Below are 8,268 nucleotides of genomic sequence, written 5' to 3' on the forward strand. Positions count from 1 at the left end.
ACATCGAAAAAGTGGAACTTGAAGCAGTCACCCCTGAGAGTTGTAAGGCTAAGTACTGCACAGAGATTAGTCTGGAAGCTTTTAGACAGTCTCTGAGAGGCATGTCTGATTGCCTGAAGGTTGAGAGCCCTAAGGTTCTTCCCCCAGGGAAAATGGCAAGGGAGCAGGTCAGGGTTACTCTGGGTAAAAATCTGTGGTCCTAAGCGTCAATCCTGTACATGGCCCCTAACAATGCACACTGGGGATCAGACCTTTACCTCTACCCACGGAGCTTGCTTTGTTCCTATATCCCTTGGCTAGCCCAGGTTATACCCAACAGACTGGAACCGTAAATTCAAGCCTCATAGATGATTTGTCCTTGTGTCCTTTGTGGTTTTAGAGAATCACCCAGTGAGTAAACAGACATTTAGGCGGTCATTAAAAATGTGGCTACAAATTTATTATACAATATGCCTTTATAAAAATATTAAAATGGGGGAAATATTGGAAGCTTTTAAGACAACAGTATTGTCCTGGTCTCTGAATTGGGCCTCTGCCCCCGAGGAGAAAAGGGGGTCAAATGTGGGCCACCGACACACCATTCTGAGAACAACCACAGAATGTTCCAGCGCTAAGTCATTGCCGATGTCCTGACCACACCCTGATACCACCAAGTTCCTGCTTCCCTGTGTAACTGCCTAAAGAAAAATTTCTACTGCCCCATCCCTCCTGCTGAGAAGTGATTCCTCTTTTTCTGCTGCCCAATCCCTCCTGCTGAGAAGTGCTTCCTCTTTTTCAGCTGCCCCATCCCTTCTGGTGAGGTGCATTTCTGCTGGTGAGGTGCATTTCCACTGCCCCATCCCTCCTGCTGAGAAGTACTTCCCCTTTTGCTTGTGCATGTAAGCCTTGCTGAATACAGTTGACACCTTGATGCTTCTCAGACTGTTTACGAGTTGTTTCTCGCACTTGGTGTCCATCCTTCTCTTCCCCACATTTGGTTCTTAGGAGAAGGTCCCCTCGACACCCTCGAATAACTGGACCTCCTGGACAGGTCAGAGACTAATCCCCTGGACAAGCAGCAATCCCTGACACTGTTAATGATATTCTGTAAAACATATAGGCTGGAGTCTAGCATGGCTGTCCTCTAAGAGGATATACACAATCTTACTCAGATGGATACAGAGATTCACAGTCAAACACAGCACGGAATTCGGGTCTCTTAGGGGAAAACTGGGGGGAAGATTGAGAGACCCAAAGGGAAAAGGAGCTCCACCAGAAGACCACCAGTTTCAAAAAACCTGGAACCTTGAGAGCTTCCCCTGAGCCACCAAACAGAGAACATAGATGGGCTGAACCTAGCCAACCAAGCCAAATACATTTGTAACAAATGTGCAAACTCTTCATCTGGATCACTCAACAACTGGAGCAAGGATTGTCCCTAGAACTATTGCCTGTTCTGTGTAGTTTTATAAGCATGCTCTGACTTTGCCCAGGAGCTGCTGCCCAGGCTCTGGCCCCTCCTGCATCCATTTTGTTCTATTCAGCTTTGCCCTGGAATCTGTCACAATCAGCCCACTCCTGGCTTCCTTTTCTACTTGCCTTTGCTCCTGAAGGGTTACCTTACCAGCTCACTACCAAGACTTTTGAATCCTTAGATACAATACATAAATACTGCTTCATTACCTTTAGAACTTGCCTCCAATTATAATTTCTTGGCCCAGATATCTACTGCCTGGAAATGTGTGCCCTCATCAATTTATTATCTTTTTCTCTCACACATCCCTAAATTTAGTGACTTGCATCAGCTAGCCCCCATCAATATCCTTGGCCCACACCCAAAGCAGAGGCCACAGGCAGGCCCTAGCTGCTGTGATATCTTACATGACTGCTGTTTTGTTTTTTTTTTTCCTTTTTAATAATGATAAAATTTTATTTGTGCTGACTTAGCTCTGCGGCAGAGCATTTGCCTAATATGTACAAGGCCTTAAGTTTCTTCTCCAGGATTAAATAATAGTAAGTACATTAAATTTAAAACGTTCTACTTTCAGCTTTGCTATATTTTACAATTCCATTTGTTCTTCGTTGGTCAGTGCAATTCTCTACCTGGTTGCTGATGCCTGCAGAGTCATTAGTCCATCTCCCTTAATCCAAATTCAAGGGAAACAGCCTCACTGCCATGAATTTCATAGCATGATACTTTCATTCTTCTTCTTGGCGTTTGTCCATTGTCAGTTATTTTTCTGTTGCATCCATTGTAATCAACTTATTATGCTATTTTTCTTGTTTTGTTTTTGGAAGGGTATTAAATAATCAGGCATACTCGAACATACCTCTTTCTGGACTGCTGTTTTCTATTCATTCCAGAGTAAGGCAGAAAATGCCTCTGTCTCTTTCCTTGTGTCTCCTTTTCTTTTTGGGACTGAGAAGTCCCACCTGTACCTTCCTTTCAGCAGTTATCCTCTGGCCTTCTTTATTGACAAGTTAAGAATAAATTGGGGAACAAGACCTTAGAGACAAGACTTCCCCTTACACCTGTCTATGAAACCTAACTCAGCTTAATTGTCTGGCCTTGCTACGCACACTCCAGTGTAGTCTGCTTGACAGACCAAGAAGCCTGGAAGCACTCACGAGGCAAAGAGTTTCAGAGAAACTTAACCTCCTGAAACCTTGGCATTCTCATAACCCGTATACTCATACCCTAGTCCCACATTAGTCTGGTGTATGGATCCACGTGCTCACTTTTAGTATTATTTTATTATAAGTGCCTTTAAAGATTGAATTCCGACATAGCTAAACCTTCACCAGTGTTCCAACTTCCTAGAAAATCCTTGAAGCTGACAAATTTGGAATTCAGTAGGAATTCAGTGAGAAGGTTATCTATTCAGTAACATTCAAATTTACTTCTAGTAGAGACAGTGAAAGTAATTAGGCATTACAAAGAACAGAGCTAGAATAGCTCAGGGCTAGTCTTCAGAGTGATTCTTAGGACAGTAGCCAGTCTTACCCAAACAAGGGAATACACAATAGCCTGGCTAATAGGTAGGTTTGCCATATAAGAGTTAGGGAATCCCACTGAGACAGTAATCTTCACTACAGCCAGGTATAACAAGCTAAATTGCATATTAGAATCGAGTTGGTGAATTCTGATAAGTGGAGATTCTCCACAGATACTTAAAAGAACAGCCAAGTTACACTCATGGAAGAATTTATCAAGGCCTAGGAAATAGTGGGGTTGTGGTATTGCATTATTCATGAGGTCTGCTAGAACAGAACCCCCTGGTGCTAGCTTTCACGAGGTTCAAAGGAGTAGCACCTGTCCTTAGCTGACCTTAAGCAGATCTCTTTTATCTTTACTATAAATATTACCTTGTTCCTGTAAGTCCTTTTGAAATCATTCCTTTGTTTTGTGTCAGGTAACTGCAATGTACCTTGCCTGCTGTGAGATGCTACCCATTTATTTTCTGTACTATATAAGACAGGTGTTCACTTTGGGACATTACATTCAGATTCTACACAATCTCCTGTGTTGCATCTGTCTGTCATTCATTCATGGACTCCTTGTCCACCTGCAACTAGAGACCCATTCTACACAGACAAGGGATCAAAAGGGTCTGCAGCATGGCCTCAGTGGAAGAATAGTGCCTAACACTGCAGAGACTTGGTGTACCAGAATGAGGGAGATACACAGGGTGGGGTTGGGGCTCCACTCTCTCAGAAAAGAAGGGCAGGGAAATGGGGGACTGACTGTGGTAGGATACAAGGTGTGAGACAGCGGCCAAGATGTAAAGTGAATACATAAATTAATTAATAGAGGTGAGAACAACGACCAAAAGAAACAAGTACCACCAACACCACCTAGAGCTTCATAGCTACTTTTAATGGTAGTTCCAGTGGATCCATTTTCTGGCCTCTACAGGCAAAGCACACACTCACAGGAGCACACACACACACACACATACACACACACACACACACACACACACACACACACACACACACACACACACAGAGTCCTTAAAAAAAGAAAAATCTTGTCTTCCCAGAAGTGTAGCCACGGTTGTGAATTTAAGGGAGATAAGTTCTCAGAAAGGAGAGAATTAAGCTTCTACACTCCTGATCCAGCTCTGACATCTAACCTTACCATTGACCTTCCAGTTTTCCAACTTCTCTTTCTATTTCTAGCACCAAGTGGACTTTCTACATCTGATGATAAATGCTCATGATAAAACCAAAGACAAAGAGACTCATAAAGGTAACCAAGACCTTCCTTGTCTATGGACAAGGAAGCTCTTGGGGAGTGTGCTGGTTGTTTAGAAAGTAAGCATGGAGGCTTTTCTAGGTAGAGAAATACTTCTGTTGAGTTGCTTAATGACAGACATGGCTATTTGTTGGAAACAAAAAAAGGGGGGAATTCTGGAGGATGGCCCTGGAGAAGAAGGTCAAGGGAAAGGGGCCAAATGTCTGACAAGAGTTAACTGTGCTCTGGGCAGGCAGATGCAGCAGAGCTTCCAGGTGCTTTCCAGGTGACCTCAGTGGGCCTCTAAGCCTCTGACCCCACTCGGCAGGAGGTGGAAAAGGAGTAGCCCTGACCAGGGACCCCGGGGATATAGGAGAGATGGATGAGGGAAGAGGTTCCTAACACCTGTGAGGGTGGCACAGCATATCTTGATGGAGCAGAGATTATGGTTTAAGAGCTTTATTATAGAAATGCAGGGAGAAAGAGGAAGGGAGAAAGAGAGAGGGGGGAGAGGAGAGAGGAGAAAGAAGACAAAGAGAAAGGAAAGGGGCTAGTGAAGTGAGAGAAATGAGAGGTAAAGAAACAAAGGAGTAAGAGAAGAGAGCAAGGTGGGGGAGGAACACACTTTTTATGGACTTTACAGTTGCTAGGTAACTGGGGAGGAGTTTAGCCTGAAGGTCAAAAGCTTGGGCCATTGTCTATATGACTACTGACCATGCTTCTCTTCTGGGGGCTGTGGGAGGTGGTACCTTAGGCAGGGGCCAGAGTTCCAGGACCATGAGGGAACGCCTACCATGCCATGTAGGTGAATTATGACCATCAGGGTTCAGACCTCAGCTCCACTGGAGACCAACCTGCAATTCCCCACAGCTATTATCTCCAAGGAATTTTCTGGGAGCACATGGGTATAAGACTGCTCCTAATAAAGGTTAACCATAATGGATGTCTCCAGTGATATGTGTGATACCTGACAAGGAAATAAGTTATAACTTATTTCTCTAACTATAATGCCAACTGGGGTAGTATAATTCCATTGGTGATCTATCTATCTATCTATCTACCTATCTATCTATCTATCTATCTATCTATCTATCTATCTATTATGGAAGATTAGATTAAACAATTCAGTAAAAAAAAAATGTAATGCCAAAATTCTTTAACAAAAGTGGAAGATTTAGAAATATAGGATCCCTGTCTTTCTTTTTTTTAATTAGGTATTTTCCTCATTTACATTTCCAATGCTATCCCAAAAGTCCCCCATACCCACCCCCCACTCCCCTACCCACCCACTCCCCCTTTTTGGCCTTGGCGTTCCCCTGTACCGGGGCATATAAAGTTTGCAAGTCCAATGGTCCTCTCTTTCCAGTGATGGCCGACTAGGCCATCTTTTGATACATATGCAGCTAGAGACAAAAGCTCAGGGGTACTGGTTAGTTCATATTGTTGTTCTACCTATAGGATTGCAGTTCCCTTTAGTTCCTTGGGTGCTTTCTCTAGCTCCTCCATTGGGGGCGCTGTGATCCATTCAATAGCTGTTTTTCATTTGGGTGAAATTTCATAGCTAGAAAAACTTGAGAGGAGGAACAGGAAGAACAGATAAAAGGTTTAGAGCAAAGATAAGATTTAAAACGTGAACTTAGCATGTTACACCCAAATTGGAGGGACCCAAAGACCAATTTGAATGCAATTATGAATGGAGTCTCCATTACGAGCTTGCTTGCAAGGTTTCTGATCATCATTGTCACAGCAGGCCAGAGTGAGGGCTGGAGTTTAGAGGTGCAGGGTATTTATTGTGATTACAGCATGCTAGGGGAATTTCGGTATGGGTCAGCAAGTTAGTATTTTTAAAACTTCATTTCTGGCTTAATCTGCAGGAGCTGAACTTGGATTCATATTCACCTCACAGACAGGATGATCAGGTTATCTGTTCTCTGCAGGATGTCTTAGATTATCTCTATGTACCTTGATCTGGATCTTGTAGCTTGACTAGCTGTTGCTAAGAGGGGGTGGGGGTTTGTTATAGGATATTTGCTCAGATGAATTTTTGATTTTCTGTCTGGAATTGGAGTTTAGCTCCTTGTCTCATACAAAATAGGGTTTCATTGAAAATGCTCTTGGTTTTGCTTTACAAGGGTACTTTCTTCCATTTACTGGTTTTCTGGTACTAATTGTAAAGATCTCATACAATGGGATTGAAAGTAGCATTAGGTGGCCATTTAGATACAATATCTAAGAGATATTATGGTCAAGTCCAGCTGAAATATGCTTAGAAGACTTTAAATCAGGTACTAGGTTTGAGTTTCTCCAAGAGGCATTCCAGTGAGAAACTTGGAGATATACATGCACTTCCCATGGATGAGGAGAAGAGTCACAGCCCTGAGCCCAAGGCATCCTAAGGACACAGGTAGAACTAGAACAAGTAGAAACAAACTGGCCAGCCACACTGTCATGGTGATGTACCAGGCTGAAAGCCTTGTGTCCAAGGAAACATGGTTCACTCAGTACTAGGATGTACTAGAAAATAGGAGCTGTGACATTAGAAGGATGACACAACTCCTGAGGTTCATAGTGAGGGTCAATAGAAAGGGCTGGCCATAGTCTAAAGACTGTATCCAGTAATACGTCCACTCCCAGAGCCACTAGAGTTCTGGACATTCAGTGGTTACTCTGTGAGGTCTAGGGAAGTGTGTTCACCGACCAGGAATGGGATACTCACCATCAGTTGGGGTTAGATGCAGAAATGTATGGATCAGATGTCAGAAAGCAATCATGTATCATGTGGACTGAAGATAGGGTCCTAGCATGGAACCTCAACCCACAGGAAGTCACACAAACTCTGGAATATACTATTTGAGTCTCAGCACCAAATATTGGATCAAATTGGCTTGATTCATCAAGTCACACAGTGCAACAGGTGTTACTAGGAAGGTTCATTCAGGGAAGGCAGGGGAGAAGATAGAGAGGGACCCTCTGGATGAATCTGGAAGAAAAAGAAAGGAGTGTGGAAGATGAGTTTTATCAGGGGTATAGCATATTCACAGGATGAAGGTATGGGTCAGGAAGCAACTGTGGGAATGGGTCTCTCCTCAGCAGCTAGTGATGCCTAATCCTGTTGTCACTGGGCCTATCAGGCTGGCTTTGCAGGAGTCTGATTGCTAATAATTTGCAAAATTAGATATTGATTTTAAAGATACTCACTGTTTGTGGTTTATAGGCCAAATTCAGTTTAAGAGCAAGGAATTGCACTAATTGGGAAAAAAATCTACAAATCAAAGGATCACATCATGCATGGCAGAAGAAGTGCAAATGCCTTAACTCTATCACTGTAGGATCCAGTGCCATCTTCTGACCTCTAAAGACACCTGTACAAACACAGACATGTGAATAATTAGAATTAACAAACTATCTTAACTTTTAGCAGAGGACTGGAGTTCAGTGTCCAGTGTTTGGTTTTAGATTCTGGGACAAGAGACTGAGGTGCATATATTACATTTCAAAGCAGACATTCCAGCATCCCTCAGTTGCTATCTGGCATACCCTACTCACAATTCTGATCTTTCCACCCCTTCATCCAGAGGCTCTCCCCTACATGATCATGTATTCTGGTTTTCTTGTCCATCCTTCTCTTTATCCTTCTCTCCTTTCCCTCTCTCTACATGTGTACTCTTTATCCCTTTCTCTCTTTCTCTTCACCCTCCCATTTTTCCCCTCCTCATAGCAATAAATCTACACATGTATACTGTAATCTGGCTTGTACTGGCTCATTTTGCTTGCAAAGAAATAGCTTATCAAACATTACTCATTTATTACCAACAAAAGCCTGGGATGTTTGGTTTCAGACCTTAAGGCAAGGGAATAAGGTGTGCATTTTATATACCAAAGCTGACCAGGCCTTCAGATTCTTCTAGCATCCCTCATTTTCAACCTGGCATACCTGTCAATTACCTTGAACTTTGTAGCCCCGGGGTGGGCCACCATTCACCAGAAGTTCTCACTATTAATCCAGTCAGGTTGATCTCCCCACTTGCTCTCTTCATCTGTCTGCATGGGCT

The sequence above is a fragment of the Mus musculus genome, chromosome 5 (assembly GCF_000001635.26).
Source record: "Mus musculus strain C57BL/6J chromosome 5, GRCm38.p6 C57BL/6J".
Classification (NCBI taxonomy): domain Eukaryota; kingdom Metazoa; phylum Chordata; class Mammalia; order Rodentia; family Muridae; genus Mus; species Mus musculus.